This window comes from Halichoerus grypus, chromosome 11 (genome assembly GCF_964656455.1).
Source record: "Halichoerus grypus chromosome 11, mHalGry1.hap1.1, whole genome shotgun sequence".
Taxonomy (NCBI): domain Eukaryota; kingdom Metazoa; phylum Chordata; class Mammalia; order Carnivora; family Phocidae; genus Halichoerus; species Halichoerus grypus.
In genome coordinates this window covers 76,424,277-76,448,958 of record NC_135722.1, presented here as the reverse complement: position 1 = coordinate 76,448,958, position 24,682 = coordinate 76,424,277, and the positions used below count along the sequence as shown (strand labels likewise).

At 38.1% G+C, this 24,682-nt stretch overlaps 1 non-coding gene and 1 pseudogene across 1 annotated transcript; both read left to right on the top strand.

The window, feature by feature from the left end:
- Positions 1-5,397: 5,397 nt before the first annotated feature.
- Positions 5,398-5,504, top strand: LOC118541427 (U6 spliceosomal RNA). Its single transcript, XR_004920109.1, has one exon. It is a non-coding gene; the product is annotated as a U6 spliceosomal RNA (small nuclear RNA).
- A 17,048-nt stretch (positions 5,505-22,552) lies between these two features.
- Positions 22,553-23,202, top strand: LOC118541425 (large ribosomal subunit protein uL16-like; annotated as a pseudogene).
- Positions 23,203-24,682: the final 1,480 nt, after the last annotated feature.

The window sequence follows — 24,682 nt, the reverse complement described above, 5'->3', positions numbered from 1 at the left end:
CTATTTCCTCCTTCTTTTATTCTCCATCAATACTGAAATCACCCTAAATTCAGAGGGATGTTTATTTTTGAATAACTATGCTCAAATACGTGCAACCATGAGTAATATCTACTTACTGGGCAATTTAAAGTACCCTTCCACAGAGCCAGAGAGTCAACTGTGTTTTATGCACAGAGAGTGAAAATTAATGCTCTGTCTATGCCTATCACAATATGTCACATTTCTGATTGAAACCTTTCAACCTGCTTATCAGACATATGGTACAGGGATAAATTTATCTTTATAAACTTTATATGTGTCACCAAAAATAGCCTCAGGATCACTATAACCTAATGAACTAAGAATGTCCAGTAAATGATTAGGCTGCGTTTGACAATGAAAGTTGCATACCCTGTTCTTTAAAATCTAAAGCACAGTATTTCTAGGGAGAATCTAGTCCTCCAGAGTTTACTCCTAAAATAACACCCATGATATTTAACAGCAGCCAGATGGAAAGCCTTCAGCTTTTAGTCCTAATTTTACTGACATTGTTCTGTAAAGCATCCACAAAAATCATTTCTCCCAGGAACTAACCCTACATAACTTTGTTATTCTTGCCACATTAAAAGTATCCTAACTTTCTGATTTTTAAAGCTACAATCTGCGCAAATCTGGTACAGAGTGACTTATCTAAATATTTGAGTCTATAAGTACCTCAAGATCAATTGTTCTCAGAAGAAAACAGCTTTATGGCTCTAGTCTGAGTTTATCTCCATAAATCACTCAGATAAGACTTAAATAATAAGGAAGGTTTTTGTAATTCAATATAACTAATTATGTAAGAAGGGATAGTCAAAGAAAATCATTTTATCAAAACATCTAAGTCACAAAATTGTTTTGACAATTCAGGAACTGTAGTATATTAATTGAAGTAACTTTTCTAAGTCTATGATGATACTGATGCACATCGTCACATTATGTTAGCCCTGAAGGCTTGTCTACCACTCTATTTTCAAACATAGTATGACAGGGGCGCCTGGGTGGCTCAGTCGTTAAGCGTCTGCCTTCGGCTCAGGTCATGATCCCAGGGTCCTGGGATCAAGCCCCGCATCGGGCTCCCTGCTCCTCGGGAAGCCTGCTTCTCCCTCTCCCACTCCCCCTGCTTGTGTTCCCTCTCTGGCTGTCTTTCTCTCTGTCAAATAAATAAAACCTTTAAAAAAAAAAAAATTAAAAAAAAAAAAAAACATAGTATGACAGTGTGATGGCAGAGAGAAATAATACCCTGGACATGTGAAGGTGAGGTTATTGGCTCACCATTGCTGGGGTACATATGTGATAGTTGTTCCATGAATGGAAATTGACTTGAGATGATCCAAACATGCTTTCTCATTTGCTTCTCTTTATTTATTTATTTATTTTTTTGAGTAAACTCTATGCCCAGTGTGGGTTTTGAACTCACTACCCTGAGATCAAGAGTCACGTGCTCTACTGACTGTGCCAGCCAGATGCCTCCTCATCTGGTTCTCTATGACCATATATCTGCAAATCAAGTGACCAATGTGCACGGGGCAATCTCAGGTTACAGATATAAATGAAAACAAACTGGTCCATAAAAAGATGAAACTTACTACTTTCACCTCATCAATGTGATGTTTTAACCAACCTAGCAAACCAGTTTGACGCAAGGATGCAAAAGCAAACATAATATGAATAAAACACAAAATCATTTTTATTGCCAATTCTAAGGATCTCTGATCATCTAGGGGAAAAAAATCTATCATTAGTAATATACAGGAGACCCACTTTGAATTGATGCCTTTTTATTTTTTGCTTTGCCCTCAACCATTTCCTCATTCATTAACAAATATTTGTAGTGGGTGCCTGCTAAGCCAGCACCATAGTTGATATAGTGGATACACAACTAAGCAAGTAATAATTTCTGCCCTTGAGGTCATTTCAGTTTAGTGGGAGAAAAAACGGGCAATAACTAACAATAGCAGTGCAAGATAATAAAGTGCTTTCTGTTCAAATTGCTAAGGAGATATTAATAAAAATCGTCTCAATCAAAATGGGGAAAAGGCTGGACTCTCATAGAAGAAATTGAGCCTTGATAGATGCCTAGGAGTTAGAGAAGTAGGGAAGATGCTGAAAATGCCAGGCACTCAGCTATCTGTTTAGACCTTCAACCTCCCTAATCCTTCAAGTTCAAATTGGACCTCCGCCATGTGTGCTTCCTGGACACTTTTCAATTCTCATGATAACACTACAACTATAATTTCCTATTTATTTACCTCCACCTATCATTCTATGCAGTAGCTTCTCTTTATTTGCTCTCAAGTCCCTGTAGTCTATAACCCACATAAAGGGAAAAACTGCATTTGTCATTTTAATAGGTACGGCAATCCCCAGTATCCTGAATTGCCGAGGCATAAAACAAGAGCTAAGTAAATCATTGATGAATTAAAGTTGGGGGAAGGAATAGTTTGTGCAAAAGCACTAATGTGTGAAACAACATGACAGGAAGCTGGTAGGTCTAGAGAAATAGACAACGGGGACCAGGATAGAGATAGGTCTAATTCTAATCCTTGACAAGGCTGTGACCGTTTACAGTGTAGATGAATGAATTCAATTACAGCTTTGAGGCTCAGCTGCTTAGATTCTTTCCTAACTCCACCATTTACTATTTTACATTGGGAAAGATATTTAATCTCTTTATGCCTCATTTTCTTTATCTGTAGAGTACCTACATCGGGATTTTGTAATGTTCAAGTGAATCATCTATATAAGCTTGGAATAGTACCCTTCACATGGCAAGCGCTCAATAAATGTTAACTAACATTTCTAGGCAAAGAAATTTGCCATTTTTCCTGAAAAATAGGAAGAGACTAAAGAATGTTAAGCAGCAGTGAGATATGATCACCTTGGATTCTCTGTCAGTTAGGATTCGCTGCAAGAAATAGGAACCCCTCACTTACCACCCTAGTTGATAGTTAGCTGTCTAAATTTTTCCTCCATGTTGTATTTTTTAAAGTCCATCTTCCATATATTCGGGCACATAGTATTTCCTCAATAATATTTAATTAACGAGTTAATGTCTTTGGAATGAAGAAGAAAGTTTCATCCAAACTGTTTTATTCTACTGAATTCTTTCTAAAACCATTCCTCTGAGAATGAATCAGGATCATTGCTTCATCCTCTTGTGCCAAATAGTAAATACCATGCAAAAAACAATCTAAAGTGGTAGAAAATATAATTCAGACACAAATCCATGCAGAGTTGGAAGCGATTAGTAGCATAATTTAGAGCAGTGCCATGGTTTGTGAGCCACATCCCTTTTGCCAAGGAATTCAGGACAAGGAAGTAGGGACCATTCATAGACTCATCCAAAACCACTGTCGGGATCCGCCTCTACTCCAGCAAGTCACCATCCACGTTATTGCTCTTTAGGTTCCAGGTGTGTAATTATCAACTTGTTCATTTATTCAAGACACACACCTGCCAACAGCTTTCTCCAAATAGCTTCTTTTAACCACCCTGGTTGTCCAAAATCAATGATATGTTGCTGCATGTGCTATGTTCCTCAGGACAACAAACCAACCATGGAGCAGCAATGGATAAATATCTCATCCCCAACCAAGCATGGTATTCCAAACATGGCAAGCCTGAATTTCTCACCCTGGGGTCAAAATCTTGGCAATGAGAACCACCCTGTTGGTTCTAGGGATTCTTGCTGTGGTATCTACTTACAGGTGAGATCATTTCAGAAGGACATCCCTTGAGTCTTTCAACTACTAAACTCTATTATAGTGCCTACAGAGAGACATTAGTAACACTTTAGAGCAATTTAAAGAAAGTTATCTATATTAAAATCTGCCTCAAGAGTCTGTCTCTAGTACCTGTGCATAAAGTCCAGAAGAATGTGCCCTGAGTTAAAAGCAATTAGAACAGGTTTGGGGTTGGAAAGGAGTTTAAAAAATCCTGGTAAAGATCAAGCTTCTCAAATCCCACAAGGAAAGAATTTCATTTCCTAGTTCAGAATAAAGACCTTAAAAGAAAATTTTGCGTTGAGCCAAGTGCCATGTGCCTCTGTTGTCCATGGAGCTACCCTGCTCACAACTCCTTCAAGAGGACCTGTGGTATGGAGCAAAGTTGACTGACAAGCTCCAGCTGCTTCACCTTTAGATCCATTGCAGCAGGCATACCGGGCTGTTCCCAGCTGATGACTGAGCACAGTGGGAGCTAGAACAGGATACTGGTGCCCAACACAGAATATTCTGGCTCAAGAGCTTCTCCTAGGGGCACCTGGGTGGCTCAGTGGGTTAAGCGTCTGCCTTCAGCTCAGGTCATGGACCCAGGGTCCTGGGATCGAGCCCTACATCGGGCTCCCTGCTCCGCGGGAAGCCTGCTTCTCCCTCTCCCACTCCCCCTGTTTGTGCTCCTGCTCTCGCTCTCTTTCTCTGTCAAATAAATAAAATCTTTTTTTAAAAAATCATAAATAAGAGCTTCTCCTAGGCTTGACTGGAACTTTTTCAGAATTAGGCTTCAGTTGGAGACTCTTCCTACTCAGCTCTTCCTTGATTTCTTTTCAGGCATCAGATATATATGTTAGTCAATTATATTAAAAGCAGAGAAACAGACCTAGTTCCTGCTCAGATGGTTTGCAGTGGAACGCATGCATTAACTTGTTTATAGTTTAGGGATGCTTGGGTGGTGCAGCATCGGTTAAGCATCCAACTTGGTTTCTGCTCAGGTCCTGATGACAGGATCGTGAGATCAAGCCCCGTGTCAGGCTCCACACTGAGCTGCAGAGGCTGTTTGAGATTCTCTCTCCCTCTGCCCCTCCTGCTAGTGCTCTCTCTCTCTCTTTCTCTCTCAAATAAAGATATCTCTAAAAACAAACAAACAAACAAACAAAAACCTCTTGGTTTAACTTGTTCATGTTTTAGCTTTGCTGCTAATGTCTTGAGTCTCTCTTCTGTTGTATTCTTTGAATATTCAAATTATCAAAGTATTCGGCGTGGAAGAGGCTAGTTCCCCTCCCTCTTTCCTCTCAATAGGAAGAACATGTTGAGCATTTGTTGTTCAAGGCCCTCTCTCATACAATTTTCATTACCCCCAAGAGATTTTATGACCCAGAACCTAATCTGTCCAATAAGTATTTGGGTATATCCAGGGATGTCAGGTCTATAAAGGGAATCAGAGATGTCCAGGCACTTCTAAAGACCAGTGTAGAGAACAAGTAGCTGACCGCTTCACAGGCCATTGTTTAGAGCCATTGTTCGGGACACACTACAGACCTATGGTCAGTATGGTTCATAGATTCGGCAACTTTCTTGGTGCTGCCACCTTGAAAATATTGTATAGACTTTTAGCACTAAACACTGTGGGTCTAACAATAATATCAAAAATCATATTTCAGTGCTCGCTTCGGCAGCACATATACTAAAATTGGAATGATACAGAGAAGATTAGCATGGCCCCTGTGCAAGGATGACACGTAAATTCGTGAAGCGTTCCATATTTTTAAAAAATCATATTTCGGTAGGAAACATTCTTTTCTCAGTGTGGGCATTCAGACTATTGATTTGCATCCCATTAATTTACAATGTGAGCACTTTTTTTTTTCTTTTGTCTCTGATTATTACCTTTAGTTCTCTCCAGATATGTTTGATTTCTGTACATGTATTCCTACCCTGACATTAACAGAAAAGAGAAAAATATTCTTCCACCACCTGAAAGGATGCTGATGGTGTATACACCGTAGAAACTCCCAACTCTCTTCCTTTTACATTTATATTTTATCATAGCTTTTTAGTTCCTGCTGTTTCTCCTATTTCTTTTACTTTTATTCCTTCACATCTTCTCACTATTAGCTATTCATAAATGTCTAATCTTGTGTCAGTCATCTCAAAAACAATTTAAAAGAGTATGGATATATAGGATCAAATAATATTTAGGATATGTTTTCTGAGACTTAAATATATGAAGCTTACCTGGCATTCCTAGGCCACCCCAATTGTTTCCCCTCCTGGGCTCAAGTCATCTTATCACATATTTGGATCTAAGCATATGATTTCTTTGATCTTTAGCTACAAACGGTTGTTTACATCGCATCTCCCTACTAAATTATAAATCTTTTTGAGAAGATATTATTTATACACTATTGTACATCCTCCTCGTGTCTTATACATATTAAGCACTCAGTAAAGTGAGAAATGATTGCTACCTGCAGTACACCTAGGCAGGAATAAGCCTTGTTAAGTCTCCATCTGAATTCTCATTCCTCCCAATAGAAACTGACCATAGTGGCCTGACTTGGGAGCTGGCCAGACTTCCTGCCAGAGGCTGGATTCCTTGTGGCCAAATTGAGGGTAAAAGAAGCCTAAAAAGGATGTCCCCACTGCAAAAAAGAAACTGACTCCAAAAAATGCTCTAATGTACAGCACGTACATATAATTAACAATTACACACTTGAAAGTTGCTAAGACAGTAAATCTTACATGTTCTCACTACAAAAAAGAAATGGTAATTATGTGAGATGGTGATAGGTGTGTTAACTGGCATTACTGTGTAATCATTTCACAATACATATATATATGTATCAAATCATCACTTTGTCCACATTAAACCTACCCAATGTTATATGTCCATTATATCTCAATAAAACCAAAACAAAAAGCTCGAGGTCATTTTCAAATACCACACATTTTACTTTTTAACCCTTTTCTCTTGTAGTGTAGACCACACTGGTTTGTCACTGCATGTTTCTGCATATGCTAGTCAGAGATGCAGCTATTTTTCCAAGTTTCTATGCTTAGAATTATTTTCCTTGAGAACCCCAATTATCATTGTTTTGGTGATTCCTTTTATATACCAGATTTATTCTTTTTTTTTTTTTTAAGATTTTATTTATTTGAGAGAGAGAGAAAGCACAAACTGGGGGAGAGGCAGAGAGAGGGGGGGAGCAGGCTCCCACTAGCGCAGGGAACCCGACATGGGGCTCGATCCCAGGACCCTGAGATCATGACCAGAGCCAAAGGCAGCTGCTCAACCAACTGAGCCACCCAGGTGCCCCATTATTCTTGAATCAAAATGTCCAAGGATTCTAACTTGTGCTCATCAGGTTGAGAAAATGTACACAGCTGGGCTCATTTATGTCCACGACTGATCAAATAACCACCCATAGCAGTTCATGCTCAAACTAGGGTAATTGTATTCTAAGGCATCTGAAAGTTCTTTATGAGATTATAACATTTTATTTTCCATTTTGATAATAACTAGAAAATTAACATAAAGGTATTTTAGGTATTCACTGACCAATATGATAGCCACTAGCCATAATTATTTAAATTTAAATGTAAATTCATTTTAGTTAAATAAAATTAAAATTCAATTCGGGGCGCCTGAGTGGCACAGTCCTTTGAGCGCCTGACTCTTGCTTTCAGCTCAGGTCATGATCTCAGATTCGTGAGATCGAGCCCCACGTCGGGCTCAGTGCTGAGCACGGAGTCTGCTTCAGATTCTCTCTCCTTCTCCCCCTGTCCCTCCCACTTGTGCTCTCTCTCTCTCTCTCAAAATAAATAAATAAATAAATCTTTTAAAAAATTAAAATTCAGTTCTTTAGTCACACTGGTCATATTTCAAATGCTCATTAGCCATGTGTGACTGGTGGCTACTTAGTGCAGATATAGGACATTTCCACTGTTGCAGAAAATTCTATTGGACAGTGCTATTCTGTATTATTTAAATAATACTTTAAAAACCAAGTACAGCCACACAGTTTTGGTATCTATGCATACATTTATTTGGCATTATGTAGTGTTACTGTAATTATTTTAACATAATAGAAAAAAATAATTGAAGCAAATTAATGTATAAAAAATATATTCATGGCAAATGAAGAACAAATGACATTGAGAGCTCTATAGGGATGTGGCTTCAGTAAAATGCTCGAAGAGAATATAGACATGTGGAATTCAGAAGAACCTTCCCCAAACCCTCCTACACTGTTGGTGGGAATGCAAGCTGGTGCAGCCACTCTGGAAAACAGTATGGAGGTTCCTCAAAAAGTTGAAAATAGAGCTACCATATGATCCAGCAATTGCACTCCTGGGTATTTACCCCAAAGATACAAAAGTAGGGACCCGAAAGGGTACGTGCACCCCGATGTTTATAGCAGCAATGTCCACAATAGCCAAACTGTGGAAAGAGCCAAGATGTCCATCAACAGATGAATGGATAAAGAAGATGAGGTATATATATACAATGGAATATTATGCAGCCATCAAAAGGAATGAGATCTTGCCATTTGCAACGACGTGGATGGAACTGGAGGGTATTATGCTGAGCGAAATAAGTCAAACAGAGAAAGACATGTATCATATGACCTCACTGATATGAGGAATTCTTAATCTCAGGAAACAAACTGAGGGTTGCTGGAGTGGGGGGTGGGGTGGGAGGGATGGGGTGACTGGGTGATGGACACTGGGGAGGGTATGTGTTCTGGTAAGCGCTGTGAATTGTGCAAGACTGTTGAATCTCAGATCTGTACCTCTGAAACAAATAATGCAATATATGTTAAGAAAGAAAAAAAGAAGAAGAAGAATGTAGCAGGAGGGGAAGAATGAAGGGGGGGAAATCGGAGGGGGAGAAGAACCATGAGAGACGATGGACTCTGAAAAACAAACTGAGGGTTCTAGAGGGGAGGGGGGTGGGAGGATGGGTTAGCCTGGTGATGGGTATTGAGGAGGGCACATTCTGCATGGAGCACTGGGTGTTGTGCACAAACAATGAATCATGGAACACTATATCTAAAACTAATGATGTAATGTATGGGGATTAACATAACAATAAAAAAATTAAAAAAAAAAAGAAGAAGAAGAAGAACCTTCCCCAGAACATTTTAGTTTGCCATTTACGTTCAGAAAATCAACTTTATCCACCAAATTAAAGTAATATTTTTTGAATTTTATTAAATAGTTGTATTTTATTTAATTTGTTATAGCTTTGGTTTTCAAAGTCAAATATGAGCCATGGGTATAAAAAGTTCACAGCTAGTTTATTCTTGCATAATTAAGTAAGAGCAAAATAAATACTATTTAAGTCAACACTGAGGCTACTCAAAAATTTACCTCTTGTGTAAGGAAGATCTGTCCATTACATAAGCGTAAGAACCACTGAGCTAACATTCAAAGGATATTAATAGCTGAGAGCAACCTTTGAATTGTGCATGATTAGCATTCTATCAATATTGGTTCCCGGCAATTGTGTGTTACTTTGAATTTTTCTTCAAGGCTCTATATATTCACATTCTAAGTTTATTCAGTTTGAGTTTGTTGAGTGTATCTTCAATTTTGTACTCAAGCTTATGTACTCAGGTTCACCTTTAGAAATGATGATATTCATAGTCTGTTTAGAAAAAAGGGTCATTTCATACACCATAGAAAGTTTTAAAACATATTCTGAACAACAGAGTGCCTGTAATCTCTTCCTCTCGGGGAGGGTGGGGTGTAGCGAGGGATGGAGAAGATACCAGGGTCCTTAATGGACATGTGTACTTTCTAACTCCTTCTCCTTGGACCTGATACTGTTACATGTTCAGCCTCAGAGTATTCAAACACTCTGCTTTACTTCGTGCATTCTCTGGGCTAATATTTGTGACATTTTGTTAACTTCACTATCAAGCATGTACAACTGAGGATAGAAACGAGGCCTCAAAGAAGGCTTAATAATTTGCCACATAAATTCAAAGGTTACTCTTAAGTTTTTTGGACATCTTCGCTCATAAAACAAGTCATACTTTATGGGTTTGATTACTGGGACTATCTCTGTGCAATTCTCTAAGGCAAGCAAGGAAGCTTAAAGCTTTTATATTATATTCCCACTTTTGGACTCTAAAGGATAAAATCGAACTCACAGGAGAGCAGAATATGAGATTCTATAAACCAAGTTCAAAGAATTAGGATGGAATCTTCACTGAAAAAAAAATTCTATATTTTGTAAAAATGATCTGGCTCTGAAAATAACATAATGTGTCACATACACACATACACACACACACACACACACACACACACGAACGCGTGCCTATAGAGATACATGCACATCTTATATGAGAAAACAAAATAATACAGACACGTATATATTACATAAATGTATGTGTGTCTGTTTAAATCTTCCTTGGTTTTCTGAGCAATCATTAGACTGTTACATTAATTGCAAGTTGTATAGTGAACTTTGCCATTCATTAGTTTTATTTTTCATCTTGTGTTCAATTAAATAAAATCCTAAATATTTGTGGGTAACCTCACATGGGTTTTAATTATGATTTAACGTAAAGATCCCAAATACCTCTGCCTCTCTGCTTTTATGGTAATTAAATCTTGATAAAGGTTTTATTGCAGAATGAAATTCTTTGAATATGTAATCACTGACCTACAGAGTACTAACAGGGTATTTTCTTAAAGATATTTCACAAACTGAACTGTGGAAATAGCTTGTGCCATTGCTATGTCATCTTCTAGATAGACTATCTGTACTGAAAATTCAAGATTAAATTATTCTAATTACTGTGAAATACTTCCAAGTCATAAAAACCTGTTTTTTGTATAGTTTTGAAGACTCATTGCAGACCCCTCCTCCTTACAACCACTAGTCCCCAATCTCACCATTCTGTGGGTTTGTGCATTTTGAACTGTTACTGGCTTACAAGGAAAAACGCTGTGAAAAAAGCTCTCATGGCTTCAAGGTTGGTGGCCGGTAAGTGTAGATGTTCTCATATAAAATGCTTCTAGAGCCAATATTTTTAAAGATGCTAATATAAACTTATCTGAAGTAGTGCTTGTCAATTTAGAGGTAAGATGTTTTCAAGTCACCCTGCTAAACAACCTGGAAAAAAATATTTGCAAATTTAATGTGACCCTCACACTTTCCTTCATCCCTGCCTAGTCAAACCTACACACTTAAGTCTTCAAATAATGTTCACCCTTTGTTTTCTGAGCTAAGAGAATTTAGCTATCCCCCTTCATAAATTTTAAAAATAGGTTTACTGAACCCTACCTAACCTCAAAGTCTGGTGGTTTTACAGAATCAAGGCACACCTAAAGAAAGGAAAAAAAAAATGTATGCATTTTATAAAATCTTCTTCCTGATCTCTGTGGGAAACCTCCTGAATTTTAGCCTACTTTCTTATGGATTAAAAACAAATACGTGAGGCAATATGTGTTTGCCTGTATTCCTAGGGAGTCTGAATTGGCAACAGAACACAAGGCAAGAATCCAGAAGTGCCAGACTCTAATATCAACTCTGGGAGAAACTAATCTAAAATTCTCACATTTGGGACGCCTGGGTGGTTCAGTCGGTTAAGCGTCTGCCTTCGGCTCAGGTCATGATCCCGGGGTCCTGGGATCGAGTCCCACATCGGGCTCCTTGCTGAGCAAGGAGCCTGCTTCTCCCTCTGCCTGCCTCTCTCTCTGATAAATAAATAAAATCTTAAAAAAAAAGAAAATAAAATAAAATTCTCACATTTTTCATGTTTATAATTGGAATGGGGTTATTGGGAGGCAGTCAACAAAAACCATAATAAGTAATTCTCTAAGTATAATATGCAAATAATAAGGCAAAAAGCCTAAAACTGATTTTTATTTCATTTCCTTCAAATTTTAAGATTTTCTTGTTACAGTTTTCTCTTGAATTCTCAAATTGTTTTTCCAGAGGAGATGTAAGGTTAATTGTTAAATATTGCATGAAGACTGAGATGAAGGAAAGGGGCCCAAGGTGCAAACTGCACATGGCACAAATCACCTCGTTGGGCTTTGCAAGGTAGTTAAACAGCATAACCTCAGACCACATTACATATTAAAGGAAAAAAGACATCCTAGGCGAGAGGGAGTTTTCTGAAATAAAACCATACATACGTATGGTAGGGCTGGCAGCAGCAGTCTCCTTTCAAATAAGAGAGGGACCGGAAGAAATGACCAAGCACTGGATATTTGCTAAGTGCCCCCCCACACGGATGTTCCACGCTCCTTACCACACCAGCCTGTAAGCGGAACAGTCTGAGCACTTATCACAGGAGTCTAGCTTCTCCACTGAATTATAAGTTCATGGAGCTTAAGATCAAATACGATTTACGACCTGCTTGTGACAAAACATTACCTACCAGTGACCAGCACAAAGCAGGCAATCAATACGTACTCGTTGACTGGGTGAACAAGGCCACGTGTTAACAGTTAAGATTCCCATTTGATGAATAAGGAGATGAAAGCTTGGAGAGATTAAGTGACGGGTGCAGGTCACGGAGATCACATAGGTTAGTAAGTAGCTGAAGAGGGATACAAACCCAAGCTTGTCTGACTTCAGAGAACCACACTTTCTACTCCAGCAAGCTGCTCCATGGAAGCCAAAGTGGGACCAAACCTCAGAAAAAGGTCTCAGATTTGTTTGTCGAAGGATGGCAGTGGGAGAGGAAACTTCCAGACATCCCTGCCTACAACCAAAAGATCCCAGAGTAGCATAAATGGATAATTGTATTTCTGGACAAAATCAGAGCATCGGGGTGGGGAAAGTCTTGCATATGTCTCCTCGCAGCTTCTTCAGTAATGGCTTTTCCTCTCCAATAGATTGTGTTTGTTTTTCTCTTCGCCTCTCACCACAGCTTCTTTCCCGATGTGGTTCAAAATTCTGGGGAGACAACTCTATACAAGGTCAGGAGAAGCAGCCAAGGGGTCATAGCTGATTGCACAGGCTCTGGAGTCCAGCTGCCAGAGTTCCATCCCAGCTCAGCCCCATCCTAACCAGGTGACATTGGGCAAATTATTCAACTTCTCACTGTCCCAGTTGCTTCATCTGAGAAATGAGGCTGTTAACAATAAAATCGACCTATTGTTCTAAGAACTAAATGAGTTAATACATGGCAACTGCTTAGCACACTATCTAGCATATGGCGGGAACTTAATGGAGAGGAGCCATTATTATGCCATTGGCCCTAAAATGCAGGTCCAGAGCCAGCTGCATGCATATTACAGCCCGTTAATCCCCAAACACATCTGCCATACTCCAGATTAGGCTTGCTACAATACAAGACTCTTCTACCAAAGGCAGAAGTGTTGCTGAAAGTAAATGAAAAAAAAAAAAAATGATTGTTTTTTCTAATATCTCCTGACCTAAATAGCCAATGGCTTGGGACCCAGGCAGCTGCCACTGGAGTCCTTCCCCCATATTAGCCAATATATGTAAAAATCTCCCCTGGCTTTGGATAGAGAAACAAAAAAAGAGCCATCTTATTTTTCTCAACCATGTATCTTTCTAATAGTATCACAAGTTCATTTGAATTCATGAATGAATCCCCTCATACCTCAATCTGAAGAGCAGAGGACTAGAAGGTAAGGGAGCACACCTGTACACAGGAAACCAGCTCAATTTATTTGGAGCTATTTACTTAGCTGTGGGTCATCATCATCAAAAGCAGAGATTAGGGTGAGAGGAGTAGGAGCTGCACTAACTAAATAGAAGCTTGTTTTTCTCATATAATGATATATCCAGGGGTATGCCATCCAGGGTTGGTGCAATTGATTAGGGGAGTTATCAAGAACCTTTTCTATCCTTCCACCCTGCCCTGTTTAAGATGCATTTTCAGTCTTTTAGATATAATATCATCACTGTAATACCAGTCATTGGGTCAAAGACCACAAAAGGACAAAGGACAGGAGGTTGAAAAACCAGGCCAGCAAAATAGAGTTCTTTTAAAATAGTCTTCATAAAAATTCAACTCACTGACTTGCATTTACAAATCTTCTTGGCCAAAAATATTAGGCTCGATCATGTAAAATTGCCGATAATCAACTATGCTTCCATTCAAAAATAAACATAGCATATGATTTAATCTAATATGGCATATGGCAACCAAGAGAGGCAAAGACATAGGGTGTTTTATCTGTACCTAGCGCCACTGAACAGAATCGAAGTTTGGTTAGTAAGAATAAACAGCTGAATAAATACTGAGTTAGTAACTAACTGTGTCTACTATGTTCACCAAAGAGGAAGTCTATATTAATATCAGAGAAAATAAATTGTTCCAAAAAAAAAAAAGCATTCTTAAAGACAAAGAGGACATGGCATAATGATAACAAGAGCAATTAACAAGATAATGCATTTAATAACATAGGGTTCAAAATTTATAAACCACTATTGGGGCGCCTGAGTGGCTCAGTCAGTTAAGTGTTGACTCTTGATTTTGGTTCAGGTCATGATCTCAGGCTTGTGAGATCAAGCCCCACATCAGGCTCCACATTCAGCGTGGAGTCTGCTTGTCCCTCTCCCTCTGCTCCTCCCCAGCTCATGTTCTCTCTTTCTCTCTCTCAAGTAAAAAATAAAATCTTTTTTAAAAATCTATAAACCACTATTAACAGAAGAACATAAAAATATTGACAAATTCACTTTCAAAATGGGAGATTTTTTACATATTTTTCTCAGTAACTGATACAATAAGCTGACAAAAAAATGAACTTAATTAATAAACCGGATTCACAAACATATACAGAACTCTGTACCCGAGAGAGATTAACTTCTTTCAAGCACACAAGAATATTTCAGAAATAACCACATGTTGAGCCACCAAACTCATATCAACATATATCAAAGAATTAGTATCAAACAGTCCATGTTCTCTGATAAAGATGCAATTAAGTTAGAAACTAATTTTGGGAAAAGAAGTAACTTAAGAATCCATATGTAGAGATATTAACTTAATGCACTCCTTAAAAATTTATGGATTAAAGATTAAGTCATCACATAAATCTTAAAATACTTGTAATTAAATGGTACCAAATATGATACATATTAAATAGAGTGGTATACAGCCAAAGTCATACTTAGAGTAATATTTATAACCTTAATTGTGTCTGTTAGAAAAATGAAAATGAAAGATGGAAAATTAGAGAGCCAAATATTAACTTTAAATTATAAAAAGATAGGCAAAGAAGAAGTGAAACTCTCACTCTTTGCAGATGATATGATACTTTATGTAGAAAATCCCAAAGACTCCACCCCAAAACTGCTAGAACTCATACAGGAATTCAGTCAAGTGGCAGGATATAAAATCAATGCACAGAAATCAGTGGCATTTCTATACACCAACAACAAGAGAGAAGAAAGAGAAATTAAGGAGTCGATCCCATTTACAATTGCACCCAAAACCATAAGATACCTAGGAATAAATCTAACCAAAGAGGCAAAGGATCTGTACTCAGAAAACTATAGAATACTCATGAAAGAAACTAAGACACAAAGAAATGGAAAAACGTTCCATGCTCATGGATTGGAAGAACAAATATTGTGAAAATGTCTATGCTACCTAGAGCAATCTACACATTTGCAATCCCTATCAAAATACGATCAACTTTTTTCAAAGAAATGGAACAAATAATCCTAAAATTTGTATGGAACCAGAAAAGACCCAGAAGAGCCAGAGGAATGTTGAAAAAGAAAAGCAAAGCTGGCGACATCACAATTCCGGACTTCCAGCTCTATTCCAAAGCTGTCATCATCAAGACAGTATGGTACTGGCACAAAAACAGACACATAGATCAATGGAACAGAATAGAGAACCCAGAAATGGACCCTCAACTCTATGGTCAACTAATCTTCGACAAAGTGGGAAAGATGTCCAATGGAAAAAAGACAGTCTCTTCAACAAATGGTGTTGGGAAAATTGGACAGTCACATGCAGAAGAATGAAACTGGACCATCTCCTTACACCACACAAAAATAGACTCAAAATGAATGAAAGACCTAAATGTGAGACAGGAATCCATCAACATCCTTGAGGAGAACACAGGCAGCAACCTCTTCGACCTCAGCTGCAGCAACTTCTTCCTAGAAACATCGCCACAGGCAAGGGAAGCAAGGGCAAAAATGAACTATTGGGACTTCATCAAGATAAAAAGCTTTTGCACAGCAAAAGAAATAGTCAACAAATCCAAAAGACAACCAACAGAACGGGAGAAGATATTTTCAAATGACATATCAGATAAAGGGCTAGTATCCAAAATCTATAAAGAACTTATCAAACTCAACACCCAGAGAACAAATAATCCAAACAAGAAATGGGCAGAGGACATGAACAGACATTTCTGCAAAGAAGACATCCAAATGGCCAACAGACACACGAAAAAGTGCTCAACATGGCTCAGCATCAGGGAAATACAAATCAAAACCTCAATGAGATACCACCTCAACACCAGTCAGAATGGCTAAAATTAACAAGTCAGGAAACGACAGATGTTGGCAGGGATGCAGAGAAATGGGAACCCTCCTACACTGTTGGTGGGAATGCAAGCTGCTGCAGCCACTCTGGAAAACAGTATGGAGGTTCCTCAAAAAGTTGAAAATAGAGCTACCCTACAACCCAGCAATTGCACTACTGGGTATTTACCCCAAAGATAAAAATGTAGTGATCCGAAGGAGTGTGTGTGCCCCAATGTTTATAGCAGCAATGTGCACAATAACCAAACTATGGAAAGAGCCTAGATGTCCATCACCAGATAAATGGATAAGGAAGATGTGGTGTGTGTGTGTGTATACACACACACACACACACACACACACACACACACAATGGAATATTATGCAGCCATCAAAAAATGAAATCTTGCCATTTGCAACGACGTGGTTGGAATTAGAGGGTATTATGCCAAGCAAAATAAGTCAATCAGAGAAAGACAAGTATCATATGATCTCACTGATATGAGGAATTTGAGAAACAAGACAGAGGATCATAGGGGAAGGGAGGGAAAAATGAAATAAGATGAAATCAAAGAGGGAGACAAACCATGAGACTCCTAATCTCAGGAAACAAACTGAGGGTTGCAGGAGTGGAGGGTGGTGGGAGGGATGGGGTGGCTGGGTGATGGACATTGGGGAGGGTATGTGCTATGGTGAGCACTGTGAATTGTGTAAGACTGATAAATCACAGGCCTGTACCCCTGAAACAAATAATATATTATATGTTAATAAAAATTTTTTTAAAAATTAAATAAATAAATAAATAAATATGACAGGCAAATTAAAAATAAATAAATAAATTATAAAAAGAACAACAGAAAAACTCAAAGAAGGAAATAAGAGAGATAAAAGCAAAATTTAATTTTTGAAAGAAATATTTTTTGAAATATTAGAGAGCAATGTTAGTATTGAATTTTTGAAGACACATAAAATACTTAAATTTGGAAAAACTGATCATGAAAAATAAGAGATGGTAAAATTAAATAATATTAAAAATGAAATAAGGGACATATTACTGATTGTAGGTATTTTAAACAATAAGAACACTATGTACAAATTGAACATGGGTGGCTCAACCAGTTAAGCATCTGTCTTTGGCTCAGGTCATGATCCCAGTGTCCTGGGATAGAGTCCCACATCAGGCTCCTTGCTCAGCGGGGAGCTTGCTTCTCTCTCTCTCTCTCTTTCTCTCTTTCTCTCTCTGACAAATAAATAAAATCTTAAAAAAAAAGAACAAATGATTCCCATCATAGAGAAACTCTTAAAGATAGTAGAAAATGAAAGAACATTACTTTTTGAAGTTAACATTTTATGTTAATACTAAAATCTAACAAAAAAAATTAATCTCTTACATGATTATCATAATAAATATTTGCTTTCAATATGATCTTCATAGAAGCACTAAAGGCCTACTTGAAATTAGTGGTCATGAATTTAAAGTGAAATCACTTCTCATGATTTTATGTTTTTCCAGCTACATTCAGCTTTTACGAATGCATCTGCAAAGTATGTAGGGTTAGATTTAACTAGGGTAGAGATTTTGCCAAACAAATTGGAAGAAGCAAGAGGAGCAAAGTTATTGAGAACATTTAAAAGGGAGTTATTATAACGACAGGTCACAGACTCTACTGAGAATAAGGAAGGAGGTAAGGATAGCAGGGTAATGAGAAATGGTAAAAAAAAGAAAAAAAAAGAAGAAGAAGAAGAAGTACTAGGATCAAAGAACTGTAATCCTGGTGGGGATGAAAAATTGATTTTATCAGTAATCTTGAGAAGTAGGAAAGGCAGTATGTTATCACACTTATGCACAATGCCACTGAGACTCAGGTATGTTAACGTACTTTTCCAAAGTGAATATAATGCAGTAAGTAAATAGCAGAGCTTTCACTCCACCTGAATATTCTGGCTCTAAATCCTTTTCCCGGACCTGCTAAATTATTCTGCAGCCCTGTCCTACACTGATTTGCAGTAACCCTCCTAGTTACTGTGGCCTCTCAGGGGTTCTCACCTGGGGTCAACTCAGGATTACCACATCATCAGTCAGATTTTGTTAAAGCTCCGATTTCATTGTTATTTTGATAATGATTTAAATTCTAATTTCTGAAATAAACACTTTCAGGAGAGAGGAAACAGCTCTTTAAAAATATAAAACGAGTCCCAGGGCCATAAAATATCTGTACTGAATAGGGATGGAGATTGCAGCCCAACAATCCCCAATCCCTTTATATTCTACTGCAATTTAATTTTCCTCTAACCTTACTCCTCCTTTTGTAACCCATTCACAACGTTCCTTCTCACCTTTTTGGAATGTTAAATTTTGAACACATTATTTACTACCTGCAGCTTTGCTGTTTCTTGGTTCTATATAACCATTTGTCTAAAAAGTGCCAAGAATCCTCTTCCCTAAGTGCCTATAAATCTCCTCATAATGTCTATTTGTTGGGCAACCCTCCTTCCCCTTGCTAATCTTACCAAGAATTCCTTCAAGGTCATCAAACTTGAAATATGTATTTATAATCATTATGTAATAAGATCTTCAGGGGGAACTTCAGGGGGATACAAGGGAGACTTCTTTGGATATTTTTTTGGTACAAAATGACATTTATTCTTCTGCCAGTATCAACAAATAAGAACAGGTGCAATTTATGTGTGTGTCATCATTCAGAAAATTGACAAAAATGACTATAGAGTTGTCTCTTAAGTAAACCAGTTATCATTTAGTATCAGGGTCAGAACATGTAGAGTGGTTAGGCTGATTTATCTCCTCGTTGTGCGCCACCTTCTCTGATCTCCTGTTTCCTGAGTGTAACCCATCAGCTTTGAGAGACACCCTTTCAGATTAAACAGCACCAGCACATTAATGTCTTTGAGGGGACTCGCCACAAAATATAAAACTATAAATCAAGAGCAAATTCTTCCTAAAATGATGTTTCTAAGATATTATTATAAGGGAACAAAAAGTACCCTGGAGAAATTAAAATAAAATACTTTTTTATAATTGGAATGCAGAATTCTGACTGTTCTCAGTGTCCAAATTGCTGTCCTAAGGAGAACCTGTGTTTAGAAAATACAGTTGTTATCTAGATATTTTTCTCTCCTTTTTTTATCACTCCTAAAAGGCCTTATTTGCTCTTGTTTCTATTTCTCTTTCCCTATTCCACCATATAATTTTCTCTTACACTTATTTATTTTTGATTTCTCAGTAGTCTACCCTACTTGATTTTCTATACAACATTGAATTCCTGCCAGTTCTGTAAAACTCATTTCATAACGCTTTAAAGTGTGATTTTTCTCAAACCCCAGATGCAATAAATGTGAAACGCTGTGCCATGTGGAAATTCCAGTCACTGCATTTGTTTGGTTAAGACAACTTAATTGCTTGCAGGGCCAGCTCCAGTTTCATCTAAAACAAATGCCATGACTGTTGTGAGTAAGATGAGAGCAAAAAAAGAAATAATATATCACCTCTCTGCCAGGGGCTCTTCACGGCACCTGTCATCACCAAGAAGTCAATGCTGGAGGGAGGGGTGTCAAAGAGAGTGAGAATGGAGAATTGACAACTAATGTTCCCATGAAATTATTGCTGGACCAGAGGTAGAAAAATAGTATCAATATCAGGCAAACTTTTCAAGTTAGAGACAGCTGCACACAAGAGGCAATTCTGAGAATCTTTATCGCAATAAAATGTATAAGAGAGAAAGACAAGCTGCCTTCAAATTCTGAGTCTCTAGAGAGATCAAATCAAAGAGATCTGATAAGCTGAGGCTGCAGTAGGAAAAGCAAGTTGACACTGCCCAAGATTTACAATTTTTTAATGTATACATTGTTTTGAAATCTCATCATGACTTCTCTCTAACTCAGAAATTTCTACTGTGTGTTTAGGAGAAGGCCGAGGTTAGGGAATGAGAAGTAGCTTAGCCTGATCCCAACCAAACCACACAGATCTTCCAAGGAAAGGAGGCATGGAATGGATCTCAATGAGAGAACCCCAGTGTCCACTGAAACCCTTTATCTTAAGACTATCTGCCATGTACAGGAGTTTCAGGGAGTAAAGGGAACTATAAGAGAAATCTTAAGGAACCGATATGCCCACTTTGGGCAAATAATGTGTTTTGATGGGCTCTGCAGATTTACTCCCACTGAAGATCATGCTGGAAAGAAACCATAATGTTCATATGGATGATACTGGCAAGAAGTCTGCCACCCAGGCCAAATGACAGCAGCATATGCCTTTGAGAATAATTCTGAGCTACTTCCAGCCAGCAGTCCCTAAGGATATTGTTTTATCTCTATCATTTGGCAGGACCTGTGAAAGCCCAGAGCAATAGAGTTCCCTTTTAAGTGTAAAGTACTTGAAAAATTAATCAAGGAGAATCCATAAATTCTCTCTCTAAATTGAGCTGACATTAGATAGCAACTTGTGTAGCTGTTCACTATATAAATATCTTTGAAAAATAGTTCAGAAAAAGGGGCATCTAGTAATTCACTGTGCAAGACCTGCAGAAACACAAAAGACCATAGAGAATTGTCCTTCCCACTACCTCTCACTGAATGGGTATCCAGGAGATTAATATTTCTTCAAACAATGTCTTATAGGCCAAAGCAAGAACCCCCCATCCCACACTTTCTATACTCTCAGAGATTGTCTCAAAAACAAATATTCCAAAGGCAGTTCTCAGGGCCTGATGCAATTTTTATCTCCTCATGTTCTCCATCATTTTCAATAACTGCGTGACTCTATTTTGTAGTAAAATGTTCCATGATATCTACTGAGTCTTTTTATCGGGTGAGGCATCTTACCAAGCATTCTATGTGGTTTATATCATTTAAGGCTTACAATAATTTTATAAATGAGATATTATTATTCTTATCTTATAAAGAAACAAGATTTCCATTCAAGATTATATGGTAAATCCTCTCTGTGACCTACATACATACACACACACACACACACACACACACAACTTATACACCTATTCAGCCTACCCACATTGACATTCCAAAAAGAGTTGATAAAATTATTAAGAAAAAATTATAAAGAAACATTATAAAGATGTAGTCATTCTCAATAAAATTAACAAGTCAGGAAACAACAGATGTTGGCAAGGATGCAGAGAAAGGGGAACCCTCTTATACTGTTGGTGGGAATGCAAGCTGGTGCAGCCACTCTGGAAAACAATATGGAGGTTCCTCCAAAAGTTGAAAATAGAGCTACCCTATGACCAAGCAATTGCACTACTGGGTATTTACCCCAAAGATACAAAGGTAGTGATCCAAAGGGGCACCTGCACCCCAATGTTTACAGCAGCAATGTCCACAATAGCCAAACTATGGAAAGAGCCCAGATGTCTATCAACAGATGAATGGATAAAGAAGATGTGGTATATATATACAATTGAATAATACTCAGCCATCAAAAAAATGAAATCTTGCCATTTGCAACGATGTGGATGGAACTAGAGGGTATTATGCTAAGCAAAATAAGTCAATCAGAGAAAGACAATTATCATATGATCTCACTGCTATGTGGAATTTAAGAAACAAAACAGAGGATCATAGGGGAAGAGAGGAAAAAAATAAAACAAGACAAAATCAGAGAGGGAGACAAACCATAAGAGACTCTTAATCATAGGAAACAAACTGAGGGTTGCTGGAGGGGAGATGGGTGGAGAAATGGGGTAACTGGGTGATGGACATTAAGGAGGGCATGTGATGTAATGAGCACTGGGTGTTATATAAGACTGATGAATCACAGGGGCGCCTGGGACACACAGTTAAGCATCTGCCTTCGGCTCAGGTCATGATCCCAGAGTCCTGGGATTAAGCCCTGCATCAGGCTCCGTGCTCAACAGGGAGCCTGCTTCTCCCTCTCCCTCTGCCTGCCTGCATGCATGCCTGTCTGCCTACATGTGATCTCTCTTTCTCTCTGTCAAATAAATAAATAAAATCTTAAAAAAAAAAAAAAGACTGATGAATCATAGACCTGTACTTCTGAAACCAATAATACATTATATGTTCATTAAAAATAAATAAATAAAAATGTAGCCATTCTCAAAAACAAAATTAATACCTCCATGTACTTAAAAAATAACAAAATTACAAAGCAGTAAGTTGGACTAAAGACACAGACTCCTGGTCTCCATATATGAAAGCAGGCAATGGAATTTAACTCCTGGAGGGTATTGGAACTGAAAGTACTCCCACACAGTAGGATTCCAGAGCCAAAACCATTGCTTAAGATAGGGGTCCTACTCTTTTCCTTCAGTGTGCCACTGGAGATCCTGGTGTCACCATGGGCCACTGCCCTGCCTGCTGTTACCAATATTTTAAGAACAAGCTGTATCCAAACTCTTGCTTCTGCAGAGATGTCCCTCATGCCAAGATCCGCATATTTGACCTGGGGCAGAAGAATGCAAAAGTGGATGAGTTCCCACTACGTGGCCACACGGGATCAGATGAATATGAGCAGCTCTCCTCTAAAGCCCAGGAGCCCGCCTGTATTTGTGCCAACAAGTATATAGAGAAAAGCTGTTACAAAGATGGTTTTCACATATGAGTGCTGCTCCAACCTTCCATGTCATCTGTATCAACAAGATGTTGTCCAGTGTTAGGGCTGAGGGGCTCCAGACAAGTATGCCAGGTGCCTTGGGAAAGCCCCGGGGCACAGTGGCCAGGGTCCACATTGGCCAAGTTATCATGTCCATCCGTACCAAGCTGCAGGACAAGAAGCATGTGATTGAGGCCTTACACAGGGCCAAGCTCAAGTTCCCTGGTGGCCAGAAGATCCACATTTCCAAGAAGTGGGGCTTTCCTAAGTTTAATGCATATGAATTTTAAGACATGGTGGCTGAAAAGCAGCTCATCCAAATGGCTGTGGGGTCAAATACAAAATATATCCCTAATCTTGCCCCCCTGGACAAATGGCATGCTCTGCACTCATAGGAACCTTGGCACTGCCCCCTCCTTATTAATGCCCACCAAAAAATCTTACTTCCTGTCAAAAAATAATAGGGGTCCTACTGGTGAAAGAGGAGTGCAAAAAGCTGACCACTGTCACAGAATACAGCTTAGATAAAGCTACATTTTGATAGAACCATAAGGGCAAAAATGCCTTCCTTCCAACATTGGGGCTTAGTTGACCAGTGTTTCAGTGACTGGTCTATGATATGCACAATACCAACATGGGCCATAAGCATGGAGCATATGAAACAGTCCCAGAGGGACTTTATCTTCATCAGTGATGAAGATAAATAAAAATTGAGAGGAGGAAAAAAAGAAGAGTGACAAATAGAAATTTAAACAAGGTGATAGATTTAAGCCCAGTTCTGTCAATAGGTATATTACATTTTAATATGATAAACATTCCAATTAGAAGGCAAAGATTTTCAGAATGGATTTTTTTTAAATCCAAGTATGTATTATCTACAGGAAACATACTTTAAATATGAAGATACAAATGGGTTAAAAGAAAACTGATGGAAAAATATATACCATAAAAATATTAATCAAAAGAAAAGCAGAATGATTTGATCAGTATCAAAAGAGACTTCAATACATGGGGCACCTGGGTGGCTCAGTCGGTTAAGCAACTGCCTTCGGCTCAGGTCATGATCCCAGGGACCTGGGATCGAGCCCCGCATCAGGCTCCCTGCTCGGCGGGAAGCCTGCTTCTCCCTCTCCCACTCCCCGTGCTTGTGTTCCTGCTCTCACTATCTCTCTCTCTGTCAAATAAATAAATTAAAAAAAAAGAGAGAGAGAGACTTCAATACAAAGAAAATTTCCCAAGATAAGTAAAGGCATTTCATAATGGTAAAATGGCTTAATTTATCAGGAAAACAATAATGCTTAATATATAAGAAACTAAAACAGAGCACCAAAGTAAGTGAAACAAAAATTAACAAAATTAAAGGGAAAAAAAGATCCACACTCATGGTCGGAGACTTTAATATTCCTCTATCAATCATTGGTATAACAAGTAGACCAAACAATCAGTACAAGAAAGAGTACTATTTTCCATTTTCCTGCCTTATAATTTCATTTCAATACACATTTGGGGAACAAAAAGGGTATAACATTCTTCCTAAAATTCGCTAATATACTCTTTTAGCCTTTCCATAATAATCAAGCCATTTCCCTAATTATCAGTTATTTAAATATCATTTAATATCATTTAAAATATTATTTTAATATTCAATGTTTGCACAAAAAGTTAGCAGCTTTCACAATCATCAATTTTTACATTTCTCTCTTATAGTAGTAAATTTACACCTATCCTCCAAGTGACTCATGAGAATTTCAACATATAAAGCATTTAAAGAGATTTTTTTCATTATCGTGCTTACTTATATTTGAAAGTGAAATTTCCAGATAATAATATAAATCCAAATTAAATTCTTTGTTCACTTAGTCATATGGTCATGCT